Source organism: Phyllobates terribilis, unplaced genomic scaffold (genome assembly GCF_046119375.1).
Source record: "Phyllobates terribilis strain yellow unplaced genomic scaffold, ASM4611937v1 Scaffold_1__5_contigs__length_1240528914, whole genome shotgun sequence".
Lineage (NCBI taxonomy): Eukaryota > Metazoa > Chordata > Amphibia > Anura > Dendrobatidae > Phyllobates > Phyllobates terribilis.
The window spans coordinates 299858812-299879175 of NW_027362761.1; positions in this window are offsets into that span (position 1 = coordinate 299858812).

Below are 20364 nucleotides of genomic sequence, written 5' to 3' on the forward strand. Positions count from 1 at the left end.
GTAGTCTCAGAGCGTTCTACCGACTTGGCAGCTCTTCCTGTGCAATATCAGAGTTTTGCAGATGTCTTTTCCAAAAAGGTTGCTGAGACTTTACCTCTCCACCAACCGTATGACTGTCCTATTGATTTGGTCCCCGGCACGGATCCTCCTCGTGGTAGGGTTTATCTTCTGTCTGTCCCCGAGACCCAGGCCATGTCAGATTATATCAAAGAGAACCTGGCCCGGGGGTTTATCAGAAAATCGGTCTCTCGTGCTGGAGTGGGGTTTTTCTTCGTCCAGAAGAAAGAGGGTGATTTACGTCCCTGCATTGATTACAGAGGACTAAATGCCATCAACATCAAGAATAAATACCATCTTCCCCTTATTTCTGAACTGTTTGACAGGCTGCGAGGGGCTAACATCTTCACAAAATTGGACCTGCGAGGGGCATATAATCTTGTGCGAATCCGTGAGGGTGACGAGTGGAAACGGCTTTTAACACTTGTGATGGTCATTATGAGTAGAGATGAGCGTTGTTCTACTCGAACTGTTCGGCAATCTCAAATTCAAGCTGTTTTGGGCGGTGTTCGAGCCGTTCGGCGAACACGAACAATTTGAGAAAAATTCGGCTGTTCGAGGTTATGTTCGATAACTGTTCGTGCACCAAAATCATAACTGGATTTTTTCTCAGTAATGATGAAAATTAATGTTAATACGCAGTTTGAGTGTACAGCGGGGTGGGGGGAGGGGCAGGGGATGGATCTCTGCAGGAACAATGAAGATCTCCATTTTTTTTTTCTCTTTCCCGCATTTACAGTGGGGAGGTGCAATCTGTCAGCCTATCAGCAGCGCACACACGGAGCGAAGTGCTTTTTTTCACACAAGCAAGGGCATGTGTCATTGGCAGTGTATGTCACATGTCCTTGCCCTATAAGACCAAGCCATTTTCCCAGTCGCCACCATTTTCTCACTGCTGCAGCTGCGTGTTAGACGGCACCGCTGTTGCTGTGTGCGCTATACCTTGTTAATTTCAAGCCAATTTTCGCACAAATCTACAGATAGCTTGGGAGTAGGGAATAGTTGTGATTGCAGTCCTTTTAAGGACTAGGTTACAGCATTTCCTACGACTTTTATCAGGCAGGTCTGTGCTCTTAAATAGATAGATTGTGGGAGTAAAGACTAATTGTAATTGGAGTCCTTTTCAGGACTAGGTTACATGAGTTCCTATCAGTTTTTGCCAGGCAGGTCTGTGCCAGTGCTGTGCAAGTTTTTTTCACAGCATTTGGCTGAATCTAGCAAAGCTAATCCTTTTTGGCCTATTGCAGAGTGTGTTAGTCAGTGGAGTAGCCTATCTGTGTTGCAAGATACACCACCTGTGTATAGAATACCAATTTTTTTACTGCACCTAGTGAAGTAAAATCTTTTGGGCATAGCATCATTCTATTAGTCCATCTATACTGACCTCCATCAGGTTGCAAATTGAATATAATTTTTTTCTGCATCTAGCTCTGAAAAAATATTGGGCTTCTAGCTGTGTGTGGGACTTGTTGTATTAGTCCATCTATACTGACCTCCATCAGGTTGCAAACTGCATATATTTTTTTCTTCATCTACCTCTGAAAAAATATTGGGCTTCTAGCTGTGTGTGGGACTTGTTCTATTAATCCATCTATACAGACCTCCATCAGGTTGCAAACTGAATATATTTTTTTCTGCATCTACCTCTGAAAAAATATTGGGCTTCTAGCTGTGTGTGGGACTTGTTCTATTAATCCATCTATACAGACCTCCATCAGGTTGCAAACTGAATATATTTTTTTCTGCATCTACCTCTGAAAAAATATTGGGCTTCTAGCTGTGTGTGGGACTTGTTGTATTAGTCCATCTATACTGACCTCCATCAGGTTGCAAACTGAATATATTTTTTTCTGCATCTACCTCTGAAAAAATATTGGGCTTCTAGCTGTGTGTGGGACTTGTTCTATTAATCCATCTATACAGACCTCCATCAGGTTGCAAACTGAATATATTTTTTTCTGCATCTACCTCTGAAAAAATATTGGGCTTCTAGCTGTGTGTGCGACTTGTTGTATTAGTCCATCTATACTGACCTCCATCAGGTTGCAAACTGAATATATTTTTTCTGCATCTACCTCTGAAAAAATATTGGGCTTCTAGCTGTGTGTGGGACTTGTTCTATTAATCCATCTATACAGACCTCCATCAGGTTGCAAACTGAATATATTTTTTTCTGCATCTAGCTCTGAAAAAATATTTGGCCTTCTAGCAGTGTGTGGGACTTTCTCTATTAGTCCATCTATACTGACCTCCATCAGGTTGCAAATTGAATATAATTTTTTTCTGCATCTAACCCAGCCAATAGTTTTGGCCTAATACCACAGTTTGGCCACTCAGCTCTGCTCGGTTCCCATCCATTGTTTTTTTGTGCAAACAACTCCAGAGTTGTTAATTAGTTAACCACCAAAATGAGTGGAAAAAGGCCTGCTGCTGGTGGAAAGGGGAATAGGCGTGTTGGGAAGGGGAAAAAAGGTTGTGTCCGTGGGGTAGGTGTTAAAGCAACACTAACATCTGCAGAAGAAAGACCATCTTCCAGCCAAACTAAAATGTCTACTTCTTTTAGCGGACAATGTGATAAGATCCCTTTCTTACGGCCACGCCAATCGCTACAAATTCCAGATGAGGCACAAAAACAGCAGGTGCTTCAACGGATATCAAGTGCTCCTTTAAGTGGACTCTCCTCCACATCAACTTCAACATCACAAATACTCCAGTCCTCAAAGGTGTCACCCCAATCGCACTTGCTTCCTCACAGCTCCCAAATCTCCAGCTGCCCGTCTGAGTATGAGGTAGAACAGATGGTTGAGTCTGCAGAGCTGTTTACTCATACTATAGCCTGGGAATCAGAGGTCGACTCCAGCGCTTCTGTGAATCCAGACGAGGAAATGATCTGCACTGATGCCCAGAATCTTTATGAGTCGGATCCAGGACCAGACGCAGAAGGTTCTGACCATAATGTAGACCCTCATTCCCAAACTGTAACTCCTGTTGGTGGAGACAATGAGGAAGACGATGATAAGACTCAAATACCTGATTGGAGCGACAACTTTAGTTTTTTGTCAGGGCAGGAACAGGTTGGCTCTGAGGACGACGGGTGTGATAACGCACAGGGTGATGATGATGAGGTTGGAGATCCCACTTACTGTCAACCCACAGTCAGCCAAGAGATGAGGTCAGCAGAGGAGGTGGAGGAAGATGCTAGTGACGACGAGGTCAGGTTGTGCCTTCCTGGACAGAGACGCAGTACTGGAAGCACGTCAACAACTGCATCCTCAAACACAACTCTGCCTCTCACCACAAGTCGTGGTGGCTCTTCAGGTCGCATGGGTGCTAAGCCTTGCATAGCCTGGGCATTTTATCAGATCGATAAAGATGACCCAACTCGTGTTATCTGTAACATTTGTCAGCAAAAGCTAAGTAGAGGCCAAAAAATACATAGTTTGAGTACTTCATGCATGAACCGGCACATGGACATGAAGCATAAGTTGCAGTGGGAAGCTCAGTGTGCTACAATGCGGCCTAGCCGGCCGGGCCAACCACCGTCTGCCATATCTTGTGCATCCGCGGCCTCTTCATCCTCTGTGACTGGGGGAACAGCAGTCACACCTGTTTTGGGGCGCAGACCTGCCACCTCTTTACCCGCAACAGCCAGCGTGATTGGCAGGTCATCATTTTCTTTGGAGGTGGTAACACCAGCTGGTGTTGAGCGCTGTCCGACATCGATAGCACCACCTTTGGATCAAGGCAACCTAACATGTCCGCCTGCATCTTCCTCACAGACCGGCAGTTTGCCGGGGACACCCTTATCAGCCCCGTCTAAGCACAATAGCCAGCCCTCGGTCCCTCAGATGTGGACAAGTAAAAGACCATTTCCTCCTAGCCATGAGAAAGCTAAGAGGTTGAATTTCACCATCTGCAAGTTCTTGGCTACAGAAATGCTGCCTTTCCGCCTGGTGGACACAGAGGATTTTCGAGACCTTATGTCCGTCGCAGTGCCCCAGTACCAGATGCCCAGTCGGCACTACTTCTCAAAGAAAGGTGTGCCTGCGCTCCACCAGCATGTCGCACACAACATCACCGCTTCTTTGAGAAACTCTGTGTGTGACAGGGTGCATTTCACCACAGACACTTGGACGAGTAGGCATGGACAGGGGCGTTACATGTCGCTGACTGGGCACTGGGTAACTATGGTGACAGCAGGACAAGGGGCTGCTGTCCAAGTCTTGCCATCCCCACGAGTTGTGCGTCAATCCTCTTTATGTCAAAGTTCCTCCACTGCTTCTGCCTCCTCAACCTCCTCTCGGTCTTCCACCTGCACCCAAAGCCTGTCTGGTCATGCCACAAGCTTTCTAACTGCGCACACCTCCTTACTATGCTGGCAGTAGGGCTCAACGTCATCAGTCGGTTTTTACATTGAAATGTCTGGGAAATGTGAGTCACACAGCTGAGGAGTTGTGGTCAGCTCTGGAGAACCAATTTCATGAATGGTTGTCTCCACTGGACCTGAAACCAGGGAAGGCCGTGTGCGACAATGCTGCAAACCTGGGTGCGGCCCTTCGCCGGGGCAATGTCACACACGTGCCTTGTATGGCTCACGTGTTGAACCTGGTTGTCCAGCAATTTTTAGCCCACTATCCCAGACTAGATGGCCTTCTGCAGAGGGCACGGTCGCTGTGTGCTCACTTTCGCCGTTCGCATCCCGCAGCTCAGCGACTTACATCTCTACAGAAGTCGTTGGGCCTGCCACTTCACCGGCTAAAATGCGATGTGCCTTCCCGGTGGAATTCAACTCTGCACATGTTGCAGCGACTGTGGCTGCACCGACAAGCCCTGGTGCAATACGTTCTGACGTATAGCCTGGGCCAACGAGATCCAGAGGTGGGGCAAATCACGCTGGAGGAGTGGTCTCAGATCAGGGACCTATGCACCCTTCTGCACAGTTTTGAAATGGCGACGAAGATGTTTAGTGCTGACGATGCCATTATAAGCATGACTATTCCGGTGATTTACATGCTGGAGCACATGTTAAACAGAATTCGGAGTCAGGTGGTGGCACAAGAGGAGGTGGAGGAAGTAGAGGAGGAAGAGTTGTATGCGGAAGGGCTAACATCTGCAAGGTCCAGACGGTCAGCAGCACCAAGGCGGCAGGCATGTGAGGGTGGGGGAGATGGTTTTACCAGGGCGCATGGTAGCAGCCAAACTAGTGAGAAAGGTGCAGGAGCCCAGGAAGAAGTGGAAGACGAACTGATGGAAGACTCATCAGATGAGGGAGACCTTGATCACATTTCTGTTGTGCGAGGTTGGGGGGTGAGGACAGAGGAAGGAAGCATGATTGTTACCTCGCCACCAACACAACAGGGACTTGGTGCTCCTGGATGCGCAACACACATGAGTGCCTTCTTGCTGCACTACCTGCAACATGACCCTCGAATTGTGAGAATTAGAAATAATCCTGACTACTGGGTTGCCACACTGTTAGATCCCCGGTACAAAAGAAAATTTGCCAAAGAAAGGGATGCACGCATGCAGGAGTATCAGCAGAGACTGTTGCAGAATCTTACATGTGCTTTTCCACAAAATACCAGTGGTGTACGTAGTGAATCTCACAGTTCCAACTTGCCAACCGTGGGACCGTCAAGTGTTCAGCACTCAAACCGTAACAGAACCACAGTATCTGCTGGTAACATCAATTTTGCGGAATCATTTCACCACTTTTTTAGCCCATCCTTTGCAAGGCCACAGGAGACAAGAAGTCTGACACATAGTCAACGCCTAGAGACGATGGTACAGGAGTATCTCCAAGTAAACATTGAAGCCACGACTGTGTCACTGGACCCTTGCTCTTTTTGGGCTTCCAATCTGGATAAATGGCCGGAGCTAGCCACTTACGCCTTGGAGATCTTGTCATGCCCCGCAGCCAGCGTTCTGTCTGAACGTGTGTTCAGCGCTGCTGGTGGTGTGCTGACAGATAAGCGCACGCGGCTCTCCACTGATAATGTAGACAGACTCACGTTCATAAAGATGAACAAATCATGGATCCGAAACGACTTTTCTACCCCTGTGTCATCCTGGGGAGAGTAAAAGCTTGATGATTGGTTAAAATCACCCTACCAACCGTTTTAAGCTTTCAAATTACTAATCATGTTTATCTGTATCTTGGCTGGAAAATAATTTGGGCTTTGTAGCAGTGTGCAGCACTGATTCTATTAGGCCATCTATAATAAGCTCCACCAGATTTAAAATTACTAATCATGTTTATCTGTATCTTGACTGGAAAATAATTTGGGCTTTGTAGCAGTGTGCAGCACTGATCCTATTAGGCCATCTATACTAAAGCTTCACCAGATTTAAAATTAATAATAATTTTTAGCTGCATCTAGCCCGGAAAATAATTTTGGGGCTCCGAGATGCGCAAGACACATAAGTGCCTTCTTGCTGCACTACCTGCAGCATGACCCTCATATTGTCAGAATTCGAAGTAATCATGACTACTGGGTTGCCACACTCTTAGATCCCCCAAACATTTCGATGAACCTTTTCATTTTAATAAAGACCAAAAAAATGGTCATTTTTGAAATTATAAGCATTAGCAGGTTGTTAGAAACTGAAATCAAACAGTTTTCAACTCAAAACTTTATTCTAGGTGATGTTACATTTTCACATAGGACCCCTTGTTCGAAAGGAGCTTCTGAACTCTCTCGTCCATTGAATTTGTCAGGTTTTGGATGGTTTCTGCTTCAATTGTTTTGCATGAGGACAGAATACCCTCCCAGAGCTGTTGCTTAGATGTGAACTGCCTCCCGCCATCATAGACACTCCTTTTAATGATGCTCCAAAGGTTCTGAATGGGGTAGAGGTCAGGGGAGCATGGGGGTCACACCATAAGTTTGTCCCCTTTTATGCCCATATCAGCCAGAGATGCAGAAGTTTTATGTGCAGCATGAGATGGTGCATTATCATGCAGAAAAATTATCTTGCTGTGAAATACACGGTTCTTCTTCTTGAACCATGGAAGGAAGTGCTGTTTGAGAAAATCCACATACATTATGGAGTTCATCTTTAGCACCTTCAGGGATCCTAAAGGGGCCGACAATCTCTGTCCCCATGATTCCAGCCCAAAACATTACTCCACCTCCTCCTTGTTGGCGCTGTAGCCGTGTTTGCGTGGGGTGTCCATCAACCAGCCATCCTCCACTCCATCCATCTGGACCATCGAGCGCTGCACGGCACTCATCCGTGAACAAAACAGTTTTGAAATCAGTCTTCATGTAATGTTTGGCCCACTGGAGCCGTTTCTGCTTGTGTGAAGTGGATAGAGGAAGTCGACAGGATGGCGTATGCACAGCTGCAAACCTCTGAAGGACCCTGCATCTTGTTGTTCGGGGGACGTTGGAGGCACAAGCAGCTTCAAAAACTTGTCTGCTGCTATGACAAGGCTTTTTTGCCGCTGCTCTTTCAACCTGACGTAATTGCCTGTAGGAAAGAGTCCTCAATTTGCCCTTATCAGCACGCACACGTGTGTACTGTGAATCAGCTACATACTTCTTGATTGCCAAGACACTTCATCCTGATCATCGCACAATGTTGATTGTAGTCATGCCTTGATCTAAACACTCCACAATTTGTTGCTTCTCAGCAGCCGACACATCCTTTTTCTTTCCCATTTTGGCAGAAAATGTAGGTTGCTTAATAATGTGAGACAGCCTTCTTAAGTAGTCTTGCCTTTCATTGGACACACCTGCCAAACTAATTAGCACAGGTGTCTGCAATTGCTTACAGTGATATAAAGAGCCCTGACACACATCACCATCAATGAGTTTAACTGACAAACAAACAAATTCTTCCCTTATCACTCCTAAACACTTTTTGCATAATAATTTGGAACACAGTGTACATGTGCTTTTCCACAAAACACCAGTGGTTCACGTAGTGAATCTTACAGTTCTAACTTGCCAACCGTGGTCTGTATGGAGTTGTTCAATAAAGGGCCCAAAATTAAGATAACATAGATGGGAGAGGTCTCTATGAATAGGAATTCCTAAGTATTTGATATTGGATTTGGGGAGGGAGACATCGAGGGCCTCAGACTTCGCTGCATTGATTTTAAAATTTGACCATGTAACAAAGTGATCTATTTCAGCCATAACAGCATGGATGGATATATGTGATTGAGTGACATATACTAGGACATCATCAGCAAATAGAGAGCACTTGTACTCGGTGCCTCCCACCTCAATCCACCTAATATTGGGGTTATGGCGAATTGATGAGAGCAGGTGCTCCGTCACTAGGATGTATAAGAGAGGGGACAGAGAACATCCCTGCCTTGTCCCATTGGTGATTGTGAAAGGTGATGAAAATGTTCTGACGCGCCCCCTGGGCCTTGGGACACCCGGAGCCGGACCCTTTTTGGTGGATGCTGGTGGTTGTAGTCTCCGTGGCGGCAACCCGGTTCCGTGGCTCAGGGCGGTCAAACCAGTGGCGGAACTATTTATGTGGTTTTGATGTTTAAATGTCCGACTACGCCACCCGTGGATTGCGGTCAGAGTGAACCGCCGCTCCAGGGCAGACCGCTGAGGCTGGTGTTGTGGGTGCAGCAGAGCGTAGCATAACTCCCCACTGGAGGAGTATAGCCTCAGGGCAGTGTATGCGGAGGATGGGGGTGATGGTGCAGGGCAGCAGCAGTAATGACACGGAGTCAGTGATGCAGTCCAGGGCCTTTACTCACAGTTCTTATTATCCAGACCACGTCTGCAGGTAACGGCTGCCCACGTCGTACTGTGCTCACCAGGTGAGGGGCTCAGACAACTCCCAGATAACTTTGGAGTGCTTCACAGGACCCCCTTTGTGTGTCCTTTGTCTGGCCTTTCTTACCAACCCTTCTGTCCGGCTGCCTCGGGCCTCCTCTTGGTAAACTTGGCGCCAGTTTCCCTGACCCTATGTGGTGCCTTCCTAGCGGGTGTAGCGAGGGGCTGCGCCACATAAAATGTCACAGCCTCCTGTTTCTAGCTGAGGGTCGTTTCCTGCCTCCACTAGTTTCGGGGACCGGTCTCCCCCTTTGGCCTGACCCCTCCACGCAGGTGGATTCGGGCGTGCAGTGGCGACTCGCCCGTCCGCACCCCTGAGATCCCTTCGTTCCTCGTTCCTGGAGCCTTCTCCGCTCCTCTTCCTTCCTTCTCCCTCTTCCAGGCCTGGGCCTCTGTTACTAGGCCCGCCTCCGGAGCAGAGCTCATGCAGAGCCCCTGCTCCCTGCCACTTCTGCTCAGACTTCTCTGCACTGAACTAAGATGGTGCCCACCTTTTATACTCCCTTCTCAATGCACCCAGGAACTGCTTCCTCCCTGCTCCTGCACTACAGGGTTCCCCTTCCTCAGTGTTCCCTCCCCCCACTCCAGCCAGGGACAGGGACTGTCGTGCCCATCTCAGGGGCATATTGGTCGCCCTGCCCCACGGCAATGTGGTGTAATGCATGCAGGTGTCGGGTCCTGATCCACACTACATCCTTTCCTGAGAGTGAGATATCACACCTCTGGGTGAGGTGCAATACCTCTGTAGCAACCGAGCCCTCAGGGTGCTACAGTTCCATTTATCTTCAGCCTAGGTGACGTTTTGCGATACAGGGCCGTGATTTTGGCTATAAAAGGGTCCCCTAGACCCCTACCCCAAGCTTTTTAAGAGAATCATATATGGCGTGCCAGGAGACTCTATGGAATGCTTTCTCAGCATCCAACGAGAGTTTCTAATTACAAATTTTTAACTGCATCTAGCCCAGGAAATACTTTGTGCCTAGTAGCAGTGTCTGCTAGTCAGCGGATTATCCCGGCTGTTAAGCAAGCTACACCACCTGTAGTTTGGACACTTCATTTTTTCAAAGGAAATGCTTCGGGACCACGGGATACTCAGTGAAGAGCATCAGGAGGCACCCCAAGGCATAGGGGCTCGGACTGGCAGTAGGATGCCTTGCGGTGGACAGCCGAGCTCGATCCTTATAAAAGCTTTTTAACTGCAGCAGCTTTAGTGGACGCTACTGGAGCTGGAATTACGCGGCTGCTGGCATGAGACTTGCCCTCCAATAGATCCTTGTAAATGGATTTAAAGTGTATTTATTCAAATTAGAGAGACAATTTAAATTAAAAAGCTTAGAGCTGCCTCCACCACAGGGGGGCTCGCTCGACCCACCAGCGGACAGGCACCAGTATTGGGAGAGGGGGGCTGGCCGTCAGGGTTCACCGCGGCTCTGGCACAAACCCGGCGACACGGAGGTGGCACGGGCAGGAGCGGACTGAACGTGTCGGCTTCTCACTTTTTGGATTTTAGAAGGGCATGACATGCCTATATCTGTGTCTCCCCCTCCTTTTACTCCTCCACCTCTTTTCTTTTCGCATGACTATATGTACTTGTCACTTTTCCATGTGTTAGTTGTGTCTTCTGAGCAGTTTGTCAGCTTTTGGACACCTTTGAAGGTGTTTTCTATGTGTTTCTATGTGTTTTTGTTTGCCTGCCATTGGTTTTAACGGTCTTCGAATGTGTTCGACGAACAGTTCGGCGAACACACGGGTGTTCGACGAACCGAACCGAACTCGAACACTACGGGGGTGGCTCAACACTAATTATGAGTACCTCGTCATGCCCTTCGGGTTATGCAATGCCCCCGCTGTTTTTCAGGATTTTGTCAACGATATCTTTCGAGATTTGCTGCTATCATCCGTGGTAGTCTATTTTGATGACTTTCTTATATTTTCCCCGGACGTCTCCACACACAGAGAGGATGTTCGCAGAGTTTTCAAACGCTTGCGTGTGAATTCTCTGTATTGTAAGCTGGAGAAATGCCAGTTCGAACGGGAGTCTCTACCGTTCCTGGGTTACATCGTATCCAGTAAGGGATTGGCCATGGACCCACAAAAGTTGGTGGTGGTACAGAACTGGCAGGAGCCCAATTCCCTTAAGGCAGTGCAATGCTTCATGGGGTTTGTCAACTACTACCGGCTGTTCATACCACATTTTTCCACACTGGTGGCTCCTTTGGCCGCTTTAACCAGGAAGGGTGCCAATCCTAAGAATTGGTCTAAGGAGACATCCAAGTCGTTCCGGGAGATTAAATCCTATTTTTCTAGAGCTCCCATTCTCCATCGCACGGATGTTGACAGACCATTCTTCCTGGAGGTCGACGCTTCCTCTATTGCAGCAGGAGCGGTTCTCTCTCAAAAGAACGAACAGGGTCAGAGAAGACCATGTTTTTTCTTCTCCAAGACCTTCTCTTCAGCAAAGAGGAATTACACGATTGGGTCAAAGAATTACTTGCTATTAAGATGGCTTTTTCGGAGTGGAGGTACCTCTTGGAGGGAGCTAAACACCCTTTCGTGGTATATTTCGATCATAATCTCTCGTACCTACAGACGTCGCAGCGTCTTAACCTGAGGCAGGCCTGGTGGTCCCTTTTCTTTTCCCGATTCAATTTTTCCATTCACTTTCTAAAAGGGGAGAAGAACCCTCGGGCGGATGCTTTTTCCCGGTCTATGGATACGGCTGAGGATAAGGACGAGCCCAGGCTTATCGTTCCTCCGGATAGTATGCGGACTGTGGCTCCAGTGTCCCTAAACCAGGTTCCTCCCGGGAGGACGTTCGTTCCTCCTAATCTACAAAATGAGGTGCTCTCCTGGTCACATGCCTCTAAGATCGGAGGTCATTTTGGGGTCAAACGTACCACAGAGTTTCTCCAACCGTCGTATTGGTGGACTCGGTTGCCCCAGGACGTTAAGGAATATGTTCAAGCGTGAGTCTCCTGTGCGAGAAATAAACCGTCCCGTCAGAGGCCGGGTGGTCTTCTTCATCCTTTACCCGTGGCGGATAGACCTTGGGAGCTGGTTTGGTTGGATTTCGTTGTCGAGTTACCTAAGTCCCGGGGAAACATGACATTATGGGTGGTTTCTGACCATTTTTCTAAGATGGTTCCCCTGGTTCCTCTTCCTAGGGTTCCTTCTTCCCGGGTTCTGGCATCACTGTTCATTCGTCACGTTTTCCGTGTCCACAGAATGCCTGATAGGATTGTCTGTGATCGAGGACCACAGTTTACCTCCCAGTTCTGGAGAGAATTGTGTAATTTGCTTAGCATTGAACTGAATCTTTCTACGGCCTATCACCCGGAGACCAGTGGTCTGGTGGAACACACTAACCAGACGCTTGTGACATACTTGCGCCATTTCGTTTCTGCCAACCATAATGATTGGGCGATATTGATTCCTTGGGAAGAGTTTGCTCTAAACAACGCAGTGGCGGACTCCACAGGTCAGACTCCGTTTATTCTGAATAATGGCCAACATGCGCGCGTCCCGGTTCCTATGCCAGTTTCCTCTGTGGAACCAGGGGTCAGAGATTGGGCTCTGGAGGCGCGGGAAGTTTGGGACCAAACCAAGGATGCTATATTGGCTTCCAAGAATCGGATGAGAGAGTCCACTGACACTCATCGCTGTCCAGCCCCCGTATTCTCTCCAGGCGACAGGGTGTGGCTCGTAGCTCGCAATATCAGAGGAACGGGGAATCTGCTAAGTTTTCTCCCCGTTTTATTGGCCCTTTCAAAATTTTGGCCCGATTAAACCCCGTAGTGTACCGTTTACAGTTACCACGACACCTGAAGATTCACAACACTTTTCATGTGTCGCTCCTTAAGCCCGTTCGCCTGACAAAATTCTCTGAATCCCAACCTGCTTCAGACACCAGGGGTGATAATCTCGAGGTACAGGCGATTGTGTGGTCTAAGATGGTTCGTGGGAAAAAATTATTACCTGGTACACTGGAGGGGTCATGGATCTGAGGATCACTCCTGGGAACCGGTGGACCACATTCATGCTCCTCTGCTCATTGATGAATATGAGCATCAAATGGAGGGGGATGTTAGAAGGGAGGATAATGTTAGGCATCAGGCGTTGGCTGGATCTGAATTTGGGTCAGAATCATCAGTGGATTCTGTGGTCTCCCATTCTGGTCCAGCCAGGGCAGATGCTGATCAGCATCACCAGCTGTCCCAACACCTAGCTAGTGCACGAGATGTACAAACTGTCTCTCAGGTCTCTGTTCCTAGTAGTGTTAAGCATAGTTTGCAGAGGGGAACAGGTCTGCTACAGCCTAAGTCAAGGGTGCACTGCACTGAGCATGCCCGTGACATGGCGGACTGTGATTGGTGGTTTGGTGTCAGCTGATTAGGTGACCCGGTACCGCCTGATTGGCCGCGGGTGACGTCATCAGTAGTGCGACCAATAATGCGACTGTGGGCAGGGCTTAGTTTTTAAATAGCCCGACCACAAGCATGGCGGTGCTCTCTGATCATTCCATTTAGGTTGTGTTCTTGTGTGGATGCTTGTCTGTTTGGGCTCCACGTGCTCCCTAGCTGTTCTCTCCGTGACCTGCCGATGCTAGAGTTCACTCGGCTGATAAGCACAGTGTCATGGGTGTGTCACCACGAAGATCGTCGCGACTACTCAGCCTGACTTCTCGCAGCTGAGTTTTTGGTGCTTTGTGTTTTTTGGTTGTGAGGGAGTTAATTCTCTCTCTCTGTGCTTGACAAGGCTCAGCCTCGCCCAGCTGCAGTTAATGCTGCAGTATTGGGATTCCTTCAAATACCTGCTTGTCTGATAGGGAAGTTGTCGGTGAAAGCATTTCTTGCAGACCTTCAGAATGGATCGTTGTTTGGTGGAGTTCGGAGCGAGGAGTATGCGGTGTGGTTTGTTCCCATCCTCCCTTTATCATTTATCTCCTAACCTGTTGTTGTTCCCTCTGTAATTGTGGTGTTAGTTTTTGTATGCAAGGTGGTTTTTGGTTTTCCCCTTGTACTGTCGCGTTTGTCTAGTACTGTGTTTTGGGCATTTTCTATCCTGTTCCCCATTGTTGTGATCGGGGTCCTTCCCAGGACTAGATTACTTAGGTTCAGGGATATTCAGGAGTTTAGGGTTACGCTGGCGGCCTGGACCTCTGTACCATTAACAGTACCTCCAGGTTGAGGGATTAGTCACGGCCCCTGTCTAGGGTCAGCTCAGGCCCCTGACCCCCCTGTACGCTGAGACAGCGTGACATTTTCACCGACCGACAAAAAAAAAAAAAAAAATTTTTTCCAACCACCATGGATCCAGTAGCCAGTCTAGCTCGGCAGTTGCAGAGTTTGTCCATGGAGTTGGCGGACATTAAGTCCAAGGTTTTGTGTCCTCTGGAGCAAGCCGGACCAGAACCTAAAGTAGCTCTCCCTGACAGGTTCACTGGGGGGCGGGACAAGTTTTTTGTTTTCCGGGAGGCGTGCAAGTTGTACTTTCAGCTGCGGCCTCGGTCATCGGGGAGTGAGGAGCAAAGGGTGGGAATTGTCATCTCGCTCCTACAAGGGGACCCACAATCTTGGGCGTTCTCTCTTCCCCCGGGCTCCCCGGCTCTCCAGTCAGTGGATAGGTTTTTCGCTGCTCTGGGACTCGTATATGATGACCCAGATCGGATCTCCCTTGCTGAATCTAAGTTACGTAGGATCCACCAGGGAGATCGTCCAGCGGAGGAATTCTGTTCGGAGTTCCGTAGGTGGGCCACAGACACCCAGTGGAATGACCCGGCTCTTAGGAGCCAGTTTTGTCAAGGGTTATCTGACAAATTAAAGGATGTGTTGGCACAGTATGACCCTCCCGCCTCACTGGAAGCCGCTATGGCCCTTGCTATTCGCACTGACAGACGGCTTCGGGAGAGGTGCGGGATAACTCCGTCCCCTGGGATGACTCCACCTCCTACAAGGTCCCCTCATATGGAGGTTCCCCTGGTCAGTCCAGAGGAGCCTATGCAGTTAGGAGGGACATCTTTCCGGGGGAGGGGACCGGCGGTGCACCACAAGACTGGAAGGTGCTTCTTCTGCGGGAGAAAGGGACATTTTATTGGGGGGTGTCCATCCCGTCCTTTGCAGAGTAAAGAGTCGTCGGAAAACTATTGATCCCAGGTTGTGTGGTGGACGGCAATCTGGGAGTAGGTATTTCGTCCCTAGGTTCGTCTCAGTTTCTCATACCGGCGGAGGTGGTGGTGGGTACGAGAACTGAGAGGATATCTGTTCTTCTAGATAGTGGGGCCGGGGCTAATCTGGTGGACGCTCGGTTTGCCCGGGTTCAAGGTATGCTATTGAATATGTTGGCTAAACCCATCCCCATATTTTCGATCGACGCCAGGCCTCTCGGTCAGGGAAGTTTTTTGCAAGTGGTGCATAACGTAAATCTTCAAGTGGGGGAGATACATAAAGAACTGTTGTCTTGTTACGTGTTGGAGGGTCTTCCCACTCCTATTGTGTTGGGCCTTCCTTGGTTAACTAAGCATAATCCGGTTATTAATTGGCAATCCAGGGAGATAAGCCAATGGAGTAAATTCTGTAATAAAAACTGCATGAATACGGTCATCGGTGCTGTCACTCCTAGGTTCTTACCTCCATTTCTGGTGGACTTTGAGGATGTATTCTCGGAGAAAGGGTGTCAGGAACTACCACCTCATCGCATGTATGACTGTTCTGTAAAATTGCTCCCTGGGGCCAAGTTACCTAAATCTAGGTTGTATAACCTATCTGGTCCGGAGAGGCAGGCCATGAAGGATTATATTTCTGAGAGTCTGGCTAAGGGGCATATTAGACCTTCATCTTCCCCGGTGGCCGCGGGGTTCTTCTTTGTGAAGAAGAAAGATGGAGCCCTACGCCCTTGCCTGGATTTCCATGAACTTAATCGGATTACGGTCCAAGATCCGTATCCACTCCCACTTATCCCCGATCTCTTTAATCAGATCGTGGGCGCCAAATGGTTCTCTAAGTTGGATCTCAGGGGGGCGTCCAATCTGATTAGGATAAAGGAGGGGGATGAGTGGAAGATGGCGTTTAACACTCCGGAGGGGCATTATGAGAACCTTGTCATGCCATTCGGTCTGACTAATGCCCCGGCGGTGTTCCAACACTTTGTTAATGACATTTTTCGCCGCCTGGTGGGTCAGTTTGTGGTCATATATCTGGATGACATCTTAATTTACTCACCTGATCTTGTGTCTCATGAGGAGCATGTAAGGCAGGTGTTACAGATCTTGCGGGATAATAAACTGTACGCCAAATGGGAGAAGTGTGTGTTCGCCGTACAGGAACTCCAGTTTTTAGGTTTCCTGGTGTCAGCGTTTGGTTTTCGTATGGACCCAGGGAAAGTGCGGGCAGTTCTTGAGTGGGATCTGCCAGAGAATCTTAAGGCACTACAACGTTTCCTGGGGTTTGCTAATTATTACCGGAAATTCATTCGTAATTTCTCATCCATGGTTAAACCTCTCACAGACATGACAAAAAAGGGGACGGATTTTTCTAGGTGGTCTGACAAGGCTTGTCAAGCATTCTTCTCCTTGAAAAAATTTTTTGCCTCAGCACCCATACTCATTCAACCTGATGCGTCACAGCCGTTCCTTGTAGAGGTAGACGCTTCTGAGGTAGGGGTGGGAGCAGTTTTGTCACAAGGTTCGTCCCCTGGCAAGTGGCGTCCGTGTGCTTTTTTCTCCAAAAAATTGTCGCCCGCTGAGAGGAATTACGATGTCGGCAATAGGGAACTCTTGGCTATTAAGTTAGCTTTTGAGGAGTGGCGCCATTTTTTGGAGGGGTCAGTCCATCCGGTCACCGTCATCACTGATCACAAGAACCTGCTTTATATGGAGTCCGCAAAACGTCTGAATCCCAGACAAGCCAGGTGGTCGTTGTTTTTTACCAGGTTTAATTTTGTCGTTACATATCGTCCTGCGTCAAAAAATGTGAAGGCGGATGCCTTATCTCGTAGTTTCCCTGGGGCCGGGAATATGGATGATCCGGTTCCTATCCTTCAAGAGGGGGTGGTGGTGTCGGCAGTATGCTCTGAGCTTGAGGAGGAGGTATTGGAGGCTCAGGGGGACGCCCCTGTTGGACCTCCAGGGAGACTGTTTGTTCCAGATCAGCTACGACAAAAGGTGATCGAGGCACAGCATAACTCAGCTTTGGCAGGACACCCAGGGAGTAAAGCAACTGTGGATCTCCTCTCGCGTCGATTTTGGTGGCCTAACTTACATAAGGAGGTGGTAACTTTTGTTGCGTCCTGTGGGGTTTGTGCACGCTCTAAGACCCCACATATCCGTCCGTCTGGGGCCCTCTTACCTTTGAAGATCCCGGAGCGTCCTTGGACTCATCTGTCTATGGACTTCATTACGGACCTCCCGCCGTCCTCGGGTAAAACGGTCATACTCGTTGTAGTAGACAGGTTCAGCAAGATGGCACATTTTATCGCTCTTCCTGCTCTTCCTAATGCTAAAACTCTTGCGCAGGTGTTCATTGGAGAGATTGTGAGGCTTCACGGGGTACCCTCCGATGTGGTGTCGGATCGGGGGTCTCAGTTTGTGTCCAAATTCTGGAAGGCTTTTTGCACTCGGCGGGGGATGCATTTATCGTTCTCATCGGCTTTTCATCCTCAGACCAATGGTCAGACGGAACGTCTGAACCAGAGTTTGGAGACATATCTCCGGTGTTTTGTGTCAGAGAACCAGGAGGACTGGGCTTCTTTCTTACCTCTGGCAGAGTTTGCTCTTAATAATAGGCGGAGCGAATCCACTGGTAAGTCCCCGTTTTTTGGGGCATATGGTTTTCACCCCCAGTTTTGTACTTTCAGTAGAGGGGGCTCTTCGGGGGTTCCTGAGGAGGAACGATTTTCGTCATCACTCGCTTCAGTATGGAGAGGGGTACTGAATAATCTGAGTACTATGGGGAACCGATACAAACGTATGGCTGATAGGAGGAGAGTGTCTGGTCCGGACCTAAGTGTGAACGATCGGGTATGGTTGTCTACCAAGAATATAAAACTCAAGGTTCCCTCCTGGAAACTGGGTCCCAGGTTCATCGGGCCGTACAGGATCAGTTCTATAATTAATCCGGTGGCATTCCGTCTTGACCTCCCCCCTACGTTTAAAATTCATAACGTGTTCCACAGATCTTTGCTTAAGAGGTATGTGGCGCCAATGATACCGTCACCTTTACCTCCTCCTCCAGTGGTGGTCAATGGAAATTTGGAGTTTCAGGTATCGAAAGTCATCGATTCACGTTTTAGTCGCCGGTCCCTTCAGTACCTGGTTCATTGGAAAGGGTATGCTCCTGAGGAGAGAATGTGGGTTCCTGCGTCAGATATTAGCGCAGACCGGTTAATTCGGGCCTTCCACACGACTCACCTGGATAAACCTGGCCCTGAGGGTCCGGAGGCCCCTCGTAGAAGGGGGGGTACTGTCATGGGTGTGTCACCATGAATCATAGAATCATAGAATCATAGAATGGTAGAGTTGGAAGGGACCTCCTGGGTCATCTGGTCCAACCCCCTGCTCAAAGCAGGATTCACTAAATCATCTCAGACAGATGTCTGTCCAGCCTCTGTTTGAAGACGTCCATTGAAGGGGAACTCACCACCTCTCGTGGCAGCCTGTTCCACTCATTAATCACCCTAACTGTCAAAAAGTTTTTTCTAATATCTAATCTGTGTCTCCTCCCATTTAGTTTCATCCCGTTGCTTCTAGTCTTTCCCTGTGCAAATGAGAATAAAGATGATCCTTCTACAATGTGACAGCCCTTGACATATTTGTAGACAGCTATTAAGTCTCCTCTCAGTCTTCTTTTTTGCAAGCTAAACATTCCCAAATCCTGCAACCGTTCCTCATAGGACATGGTTTGCAGACCAGTCACCATTCTGGTCGCTCTTCTCTGAACTTGTTCCAGTTTCTCTATGTCTTTTTTAAAATGTGGTGCCCAAAACTGTACACAGTATTCCAGATGAGGTCTGACCAAAGAGGAGTAAAGACCGATAATGACTTCACGTGATCTAGACTGTATGCTTCTGTTAATACATCCCAGAATTGTATTTGCCTTTTTTGCTGCTGCATCACACTGTTGACTCATGTTCAGTCTATGATCTATTAGTATACCTAAGTCTTTTTCACATGTACTGTTGCTTAGCTCTATTCCTCCCATTCTGTATATGCTTTTTTCATTTTTATTGCCCAGATGTAGTACTTTGCATTTTTTCCTGTTAAAAACCATTCTGTTAGTTGCTGCCCACTGCTCCAGTTTATTTAGGTCTTTTTGAATCCTCTCTCTCTCTTCTCTAGTATTAGCTATCCCTCCTAGCTTTGTGTCATCAGCAAATTTAATCAGTTTACCCTCAATTCCTTCATCTAAATCATTGATGAAGATGTTGAACAATACAGGTCCCAGGACAGAGCCCTGTGGTATCCCACTTGAGACATTCATCCAGCTGGATGTGAAGCCATTTACAACCACCCTTTGAGTCCGATCACTAAGCCAGTTATGAATCCACCTAACAGTTGCCTGGTCCATTGCATACTTGGTCATTTTTTCAATAAGGATGGTGTGAGATACTTTGTCAAATGCTTTGCTGAAGTCAAGATATACTATATCTACAGCATTTCCCTGATCCACCCAGTCAGTGATTCTGTCATAGAAGGAAATTAAGTTAGTCTGACATGACTTGTTAGTTACAAACCCATGCTGACTCTGGTTAATCACTTCATTCTTATCCAGGTACTTACATACATGATGTTTAATAATTTGTTCAAAGATCTTTCCTGGTATAGAAGTCAGACTCACCGGCCTATAGTTCCCTGGGTCCACCTTCTTCCCCTTTTTGAAGATAGGAACAACATTTGCTCTTCTCCAGTCTTCTGGGACTTCTCCTGTTCTCCAAGAATTTTCAAAGATTATGGAGAGTGGTTCTAAAATTTCTTCTACGATCTCCTTCAGTACTCTGGGGTGTTATTCATCTGGACCTGGAGACTTGAACTCATTTATGTTAGCTAAATATTCCCTCACAATCTTTCTGTTTACAGATAACTTGGATTCTTCTATTCCTTTAAAAGGACAGTGAAAATCAGTTGATGTTACATTTTCTTTCTGAGAGAAAACAGATGCAAAATAGGAATTAAAAAGTTCGGCCTTCTCAACATCCTCTCTTACCATTTCTCCATTTTCATCCTGTAAAAATCCTATAGCATCTTTGACTTTTCTTTTACTTTTGACATACCCCCAAAATCCTTTTTTATTGCTTTTGACATCTCTTGCAAGCCTTAATTCATTGTCAGCTTTAGCTAACCTGATACGTGCCCTACAGGATCTGCAGACTGCATTATAATCTTCTTTAGATATGCCTCCCTCTTTCCATTTAATAAACATTTCTTTCTTTCTTTTTAGCATGTGTTTAAGTTCTGTGTTCATCCATCCTGGTTTCCTTAAATGCTTCCCATTCTTCCTACTTTTCGGGA